This window comes from Babylonia areolata, chromosome 20, assembly GCF_041734735.1.
Source record: "Babylonia areolata isolate BAREFJ2019XMU chromosome 20, ASM4173473v1, whole genome shotgun sequence".
Classification (NCBI taxonomy): Eukaryota; Metazoa; Mollusca; class Gastropoda; order Neogastropoda; family Buccinidae; genus Babylonia; species Babylonia areolata.
The window spans coordinates 44,303,089-44,310,588 of NC_134895.1; the positions used below are offsets into that span (position 1 = coordinate 44,303,089).

The 7,500-nt window shown below is 46.1% G+C and overlaps 1 long non-coding RNA gene and 1 other non-coding gene across 2 annotated transcripts in view; both read left to right on the forward strand.

The window, feature by feature from the left end:
• The window catches only part of LOC143295034 (uncharacterized), a 73,491-nt gene that overhangs the window by 47,548 nt on the left and 18,443 nt on the right, over nt 1-7,500 (forward strand). The window lies entirely within an intron of this gene.
• LOC143295559 (5S ribosomal RNA) lies at nt 3,413-3,531 on the forward strand. Its single transcript, XR_013057044.1, has one exon. It is a non-coding gene; the product is annotated as a 5S ribosomal RNA (ribosomal RNA).

Consider the following 7,500-nt stretch of genomic DNA (forward strand, 5'->3'; position numbering starts at 1 on the left):
GGTCAGTTCCATACGACACACAGTTGGTAGCGGGGTTACGACCATACTAGGCTCTTTCGTCTGATCAATGCAACTGGCTCCATGCTGCAGGACCCCAAGAGAATGAGATCTGTCTGTCTATCTATCTACCTACACACAGACACACAGACACAGACACACACAGACACACACACACACATATCCTTATCACTAACCTTATCAGTGTTTACACTCCCGCAAGAAATATCCGCTCTTCCTCTGACTGTTACCTTTTGAAACTTCCTCGTGTCAATACAAGAACCTATGGTGAACGTTCTTTCTTCTTTGCTGCTCCTCACACCTGGAACAACCTTCCTCTTCATATCCGTGCGTCTGATTCTATTTCTGCTTTTCGCTCATCACTAAAAACTCAGCTTCCTTGTTCTCCAGCACAACCATGTCAGCTCACTTTGGATGTATGTACAGTGGGAAAGGGAGAGTGTGAGTGGGGGAGGAAGGGGGTGGGGGTGAGAAAGAGTGGTCATGAATGTTTTATGTAACTTGTAATATTTTTCTTTCATGTAAAGCGCCCTGAGCTCTTGAGAGAAAGGACGCTATATAAATGTACATTATCATTATTATCAAACCAAGGTCCCGTGTGCATAATGCACTTGACACTCTGAGAAAGAAGAAGAACCCGTGGCAACAAAAGTGTTGTTGTCCTCTGGCACAATATTCTGTCGAAGAAACCCGTTCTAACAGATACACAAACATATAAGCATGCCCTCAAGGCCTGACAAAGGGCGTTGAATCATACTGCCGGTCAGGCATCTGCCTAGCAGATGTAGTGCAGCGCATAATATGTTGTGGATTTTTCCGAACGCATTGACGCCTCCTTGAGAAACTGAACCTGAAACTGCTGTGAACGTGTTGAGGCGGCAGACAAATGGAGGACAAACACGAAAGCAAACTTTCTGAACCAGTATGGGGAGAGATAGGATTGGGGAGACCTCCTCCACAGCCTGCACAGCCTGGTTGGGTATCGATCTGTATCTCCAACTGGACTGGAGCCGTTTGGGTAGGTGGCTGGCTTCCTGCCAGACTTTTCCTTCCTTCCATCTAGCTTTGTCTAACCTTTAGAACAACAACAACAGTTTCAGTAGCTCCAGGAGGCGTCACTGCGTTCGGATAAATCCATATACGCTACACCACATCTGCCAAGCAAATGCCTGACCAGCAGCGTAACCCAACGCGCTTAGTCAGGCCTTGAGAAAAAAAAAGAAAGAAAAAAAAGGTGAATAAATAATAGATACGCTTACATAAATAAATAAATAAATAAATAAATAAATAAATAATAATTATGATATAAAAAGGTAGTAGTAATGATAATAATGATAAAATAATAATAATAATAATAATAATAATAATAATAATAATAATAATAATAATAAATAAATAAATAAATAAATAAATAAGACAACAATGATGATAAATAAGCAAATAAATGTAAAACATGAAGACACACATTCACACATACACCCACACATGCATAACAGATATGCACCAAACATACAGTTTCACAGTTATGAAAGCACAGTCAAATACATATAAACGTACATGAGCTCCGACACACACACACACACACACACACATTACCCTGCACCTCCTCTACCCCCCTCCTCCACACACTCATTTCTGGTCCACATACTCATTTCAACAACAACAACAACAAAATGAACATCAGCAGCAACAACAACAACAACAACAACAGCAGCAGCAACGACAACAGCAACAAAAACCAGAGTGACTAATTGAGGATAATAGTGAAGATGAATCACGAATCCAAATCCATAAATCGCTTAGAACCTTGCTCGCCTCCCTGTTCTTCCTGTCTGTCTTTCCTTGTGGTGTCACTGTGGTGGTGAATAGCTTAGCTAGTTAGTTAGCTGGCTAGTTCTGGTCGGCTGGCTGGCTGGATCGATTGAAACGTCGCTCCCTTATTTTTCTTGTTTTCTTTCTCCCCCCCCCCCCCCTTGTTTTGGGGAAGGGAGGGGGGAGGTCCTGGGGGAGGGAGGGTGGAGGGGGGGGGGGGGGGCGGCGAAGGTAGGGAGGAAAGTGAGAGCTTAATGGGGGTTTGGTGTGGGAGAGAGGAGGTCTTTTATTTGTATCCAACCTTATCTCCCCCATCTCTCCACCACCACGGACGAGAACGAGTTTTGATGTTATGGGAGCCAGCCCTTTGGTTTATTGACACGTCCCCCCATGCTTCGCTTCCTCCCGCCTTGCTCTGCCCACCACCCTCCAGGCACAACAATAAGTGTCTGACGTTGACCAGGAAAAGTCCACAACTGGCTTAGCACCTCTTTTCACGTCCGGTCTGTCTCGTCTCTCTGGTACTGTTACGTTGGTGAATAGCTAGTTGCCTTGCTAGCGGGATGGTTGGCCAGTCGGCTGGTCGGGTGATCAGTTGAAAATAATGTCGCTGGGTTGTTTGTTTGGTCGGCTGACTCAATACCAGCATCTGCATAGAAGAGACCATCACGCCTGCGAGTAATCGCGTACCTGCCGGCAAATTTACCTGAGGCAGGGCAGTCTGCCTTAGGATAAACAGTATTACCCAGTAATCAGGAACGCTCGAGTCTACCCGCAGGTCTTCAAACCCAAAGGTAAATTTGCCCTTACTACTTGCCAAGGGTGACTGCCCACGAAGCAGGGGATAAATATGGTGGATCCTTTAGTAGCGTTGTTTTTTGATGAGGGAATACAGGCGTGCTTTGCGGACAGCCCGTGTTTTGTGAAAGTCTCTCAACAGTGCTCTGAACTGTGGTGTGGTGAGAAGTAAAAGGGCAAGCACCGAAGGCAATCACCGGGATTTCTAACAATACACTATGTGTTAGCAGCCTGAGTGCACCACGCGTGTCTTGAAGACGAAGATAACTTAACCTTACGTATTAAACTGCACTCCCGGTTCCCTACCATGTCAAAAGTAACTTGCCTTAAGCCAAAATTCATTACTTGTCTTGAAGAGGGCCCCAGGCTGGTTGGCTGGCTAGCTGGGTGGCTGGCTGGCTGGTTGGGTGATCGATTGAAATGTCGTTGGGGTCGGCTGGTACGACGGTGGTCTTCTTGGAGAAGGTGGTGGATACTGAGTGTGATGGAGGAGGGTATCAGTGTTCGATTTTGTGGGATGAGGGAAAGGGGCGGGCTTATCAGGGAGTCTTTTTCTTTTCCTCCAGCCGACAGTGGTTCCTTCTTTTCTATGGCTGAGAGTAAGAATTTAGTGTAAAGGATGCAAGTCTTAAGGGTGTTGGCATACCTCTTTCATGGCTGTGTAATTGTAACGTGTTATGTCATGCTTGCTAAGCAATTTCTTTGTGTGTGTTGAGCTTGTGCCTCGTTTTGTTTTGTTTGTTTGTTTGTTTGATTCCTTTTTGTTGTAGTTCTTCTTCTTCTTGCCAACGGCCATACCACGTTGAAAACACCGGTTCTCGTCAGATCACCGAAGTTAAGCAACGTCGGGCCCGGTCAGTACTTGGATGGGTGACCGCCTGGGGACACCAGGTGCTGTTGGCATTCCATTTTAAGCGCGTTGGGTTACGCTGCTGGTCAGGCATCTGCTTGGCAGATGTGGTGTAGCGTATATGGATTTGTCCGAACGCGGTGATGCCTCCTTGAGCTACTGAAACTGAAACTCTTCTTGTGGCTTCTTGTTCTTCAGGCCATTGTCTCTTCTTGATGATGTAGTTGTGTAGTTATTGATGTTGTTGTCATCATTCTCCTCCTCGCCCAAGTTCTCCTCTTCTTCCTCCACCCCTTCTTACTCCTTTTCGTTGTAGGGGAACCAGCACTACAGTTATCTTTTCGTTGTTGGGGAACCAGCACTACAGTTATCTTTTCGTTGTTGGGGAACCAGCACTACAGTTATCCTTTTCGTTGTTGGGGAACCAGCACTACAGTTATCTTTTCGTTGTAGGGGAACCAACATTACAGTTATCTTTTCGTTGTTGGGGAACCAGCACTACAGTTATCTTTTCGTTGTTGGGGAACCAGCACTACAGTTATCTTTTCGTTGTAGGGGAACCAGCACTACAGTTATCTTTTCGTTGTAGGGGAACCAGCACTACAGTTATCTTTTCGTTGTAGGGGAACCAGCACTACAGTTATCTTTTCGTTGTTGGGGAACCAGCACTACAGTTATCGAATCATCTCTTGGGTGTATAGTCATACACCTTATAAAAAAGAAAGAAAAGAATTTCAGCTTTGGAATACTTTTCTTCTTCTTGTTCTCCTCCTCCCCTAAACACCTTCTCCTTCCTCCACCTCTTCCTATTCTCTTCTGTTGTTGTTAGGGAACCAAAGCTAGAATTACTGAATTATCTCTTGGATGTATTATGTGGAGTGATGGCCTAGAGGTAACGCGTCCGCCTGTGTGAAATTCAGGTTGCTCTCCCCAGCGCCACCCATTTTTTGTGTGTATTTTTCCTGCGCGCAGTTTTATTTGTTTTTCCTATCGAAGTAGATTTTTCTTCAGAATTTTGCCAGGAACAACCCATTTGTTGCCATGGGTTCTTTTACGTGCGCTAAATGCATGCTTGCACACGGTACCTCGGTTTATCGTCTCATCCGAATGACTAGCGTCCAGACCACCACTCAAGGTCTATTGGAGGGGGAGAAAATATCGGCAGCTGAGCCGTGATTCGAACCAGCACGCTCAGATTCTCTCGCTTCCTAGGCGGACGCGTTACCTCTAGGCCATCACTCCACGTGTTATGTGTTATTATGTTTGTTTTTGTTTGTTTTTTCATTGAACCCACTTTCTCATTGTTGACTTTATGCTTTCTAGTGGTCGTGCATTAGTAGATATAGTAATGATAGTGGGAGCCTATGTGCCGTAGAAGTAGTGGTGGTGGAAGTGTCAATATTTTAGACAGTATCACCATTGTTACCCAAACAGTAACAAAGAAAAAAAAAACGTTTTTCAGCACAACATCCACTCTCCCCCGACCCTACTCCCTCCCCTCTCCCTTCTTCTCTCTCGCCACCTCGCAATTCTGAGCGAGTGTATTCGCGTGTAAATTATTTTATTTGTGTCCGAATAAATGCGCGCATGTTTGTTTGTTTGTGTGTGTGTGTGTGTGTGTGTGTGTGTGTGTGTGTTGAGTACAAAATGGTCATGAAAATTACATGAGATGCGTTCCCAAGTGTGTTTTGTTCTCTCTCGCATTCATTGTCTGAAGGGCGTTGAAACACTGAATGGACAAAAACTTTGTAATTGTCATTGTCATTCTCTCTCTCTCTCTCTCTCTCTCTCTCTCTCTCTCTCTCTCTCTCCCCTCCCCCCTCTCTCTCTTCCTTCTTCTTCTTCTTCTTTTTCTTCTACACTCACTCACTCACGCCATCCCTCATCTCCCTTATACTCCACCACACCTACCTGCCAACCCCAGCATCATACCAGTAGTACTTCTCAAATTCAACCAGACCAAACCACTCTCCTAACTCCCCAAACACCCACCCACCCACCCACCCTACCCACTCGACACCTCTCCCTCTCCCTCACCTTACACCCCACGTTCCCCCACCACCCACCCCCTAGTACACACAACAACAACAGCTACAGGCAGTAGTTGTATCGTCCCCCTGTGGAAGTGTTAAAGGGGGGCGTGGCAGCAAGGGGGGTGGGGTTGGGGGCGGGGGGGAGGTAAGGAAATGGAAGACCAACACGAAAGCAAAACCAACCCTCAACGGAAGGGAGAGAGAGTGATAGGAGGCTTGGGAGGAGACCTCACTCGCCATAGACCACAGCCAGGATTGATATCGATCGATTGTCCCTGGCCCGAGTGGACTGTCGTAGCCGTGAGGGTGGGTGGGTGGGTGGGTGGACGGTTGGGTATAAATCGGTGCGGGTTGGAGTTTGGGCGTTGGAAGGGGTGTGTGGAGGCTTCCTTCCAGACTTTCCTCACCTTCTAGCTAGTACCGTTCATCTTCCAGACTAAAAAAACAAACAAAACAAAAACGAAACAAAACGAAACAGAAATGAATCGACTGAGGATCGTCTGGCGTTGATCACGGAAAGTACACAACTCAGATGGTGCTTCGTACGCCTTTTATTCTCTCTCTCTGTCTCTGTCTCTGTCTCTCTCTCTCTCTCTCTCTGTCTGTATCTGTCTCTCTCTGTCTCTCTCTGTCTCTCTGTCTGTCTGTCTGTCTCTCTCCTAGCCTCTCTCTCTGTGTCTATATTTCTCGCTCTGTCACTCTCTGCTCCTCTCTCTCTCTCTTTCTTTATCTTTCTTTGACTGGAAAATTGAACTGAGTGTCCAGCTTTTGGGATTTTCGAGATGCTCCTCTCTGGTCGACGGTACAGAAGTATAAGGACGAAAACCAATCACTTCGCCAATAGCTTTTTCCCCAAAGCAGTCAATGCCCTGTCTCTCGAACAAAACCAGTGTGATAAATAGAATTGTGCAACCAGCAACCATCTACCTGAATATCTAGTCATCAGCCCCATCCACATGTAATATGCAGCTTCTGTTCAAACGTGTGTGTGTGTGTGTGTGTGTGTGTGTGTGTGTGTGTGTGTGTGTGTGTGTGTGTGTGTGTGTGTGTGTGTGTGTGTGTGTGTGTGAAAGAGAGAGAGAGATAGAGAGTTTGTGTGTGTGTGTGTGTGTGTGTGTGTGTGTGTGTGTGTGTGTGTGTGTGTGTGTGTGTGTAGTGCGTGCATGTGTGAGTATGCACAAGTTTTTATATTTATATGCACTTGTATGTGTCCTAATTTCTACTGTATCTGTGTTTGTGTATGATTTTGGATTCATGTTCGTGTCTTGTTAGGTACTATCCCCCCCCCCCCCCCCCCCCCAAATATTCCTTGTGACCCCGGTACACTTGGTAATAAAGACATATTCTATTCTATTCTAGTCATTCGGATGAGATGACAAACCGAGGTCCCATGTGAAGCATACGTTTGGCGCACTGGAAAACAGAACCCATGGCAACATAGGTGTTGTCCTCTGGCAAAATTCAATGGAAGAAATCAGCTCTATATGTATGCATACGCTCAAAGCCTGGCTTAACGTGTTTGGGATTTAGGGTTTAGGGTTAGGGTTAGAGTTAGGGGTTAGGGGTTAGGGTTCAGGGGTTAGGTGTTAAGGTTAGTGTCATGGTTAGAGTAAGGGGTTAGGATTTAGGGGTTAGGTGTTAGGGTTAGGGTAAGAGGTTGTGTTGTTAGGAGTTAGGGATTAAGTGTTAGGGTTAGAATTAGGGTTTAGTTACGCTTAGAGGGTGCCTGCCTTGCAAATAATTATACAGTGCAGCGCATATGGGTTTGTCCGAACGCAGTGACGCCTCCTGTTTTGAGAAAGAAACTCAAAGTGAAGCGGAGCTGCAAGGCCGTGTCGCCTTGCTACATGAATGGTCGGCCAGCTGGTTGGTTATGTGATCGATTGAAATGACGCTGGGTCATTTCTGTCGGTCTGGTCTTTTTCTTGGGGGGGTGGAAATGGAAACTGATCGATACTGAGTGTGATGGAGGAGGGGATGAGGTCTTCG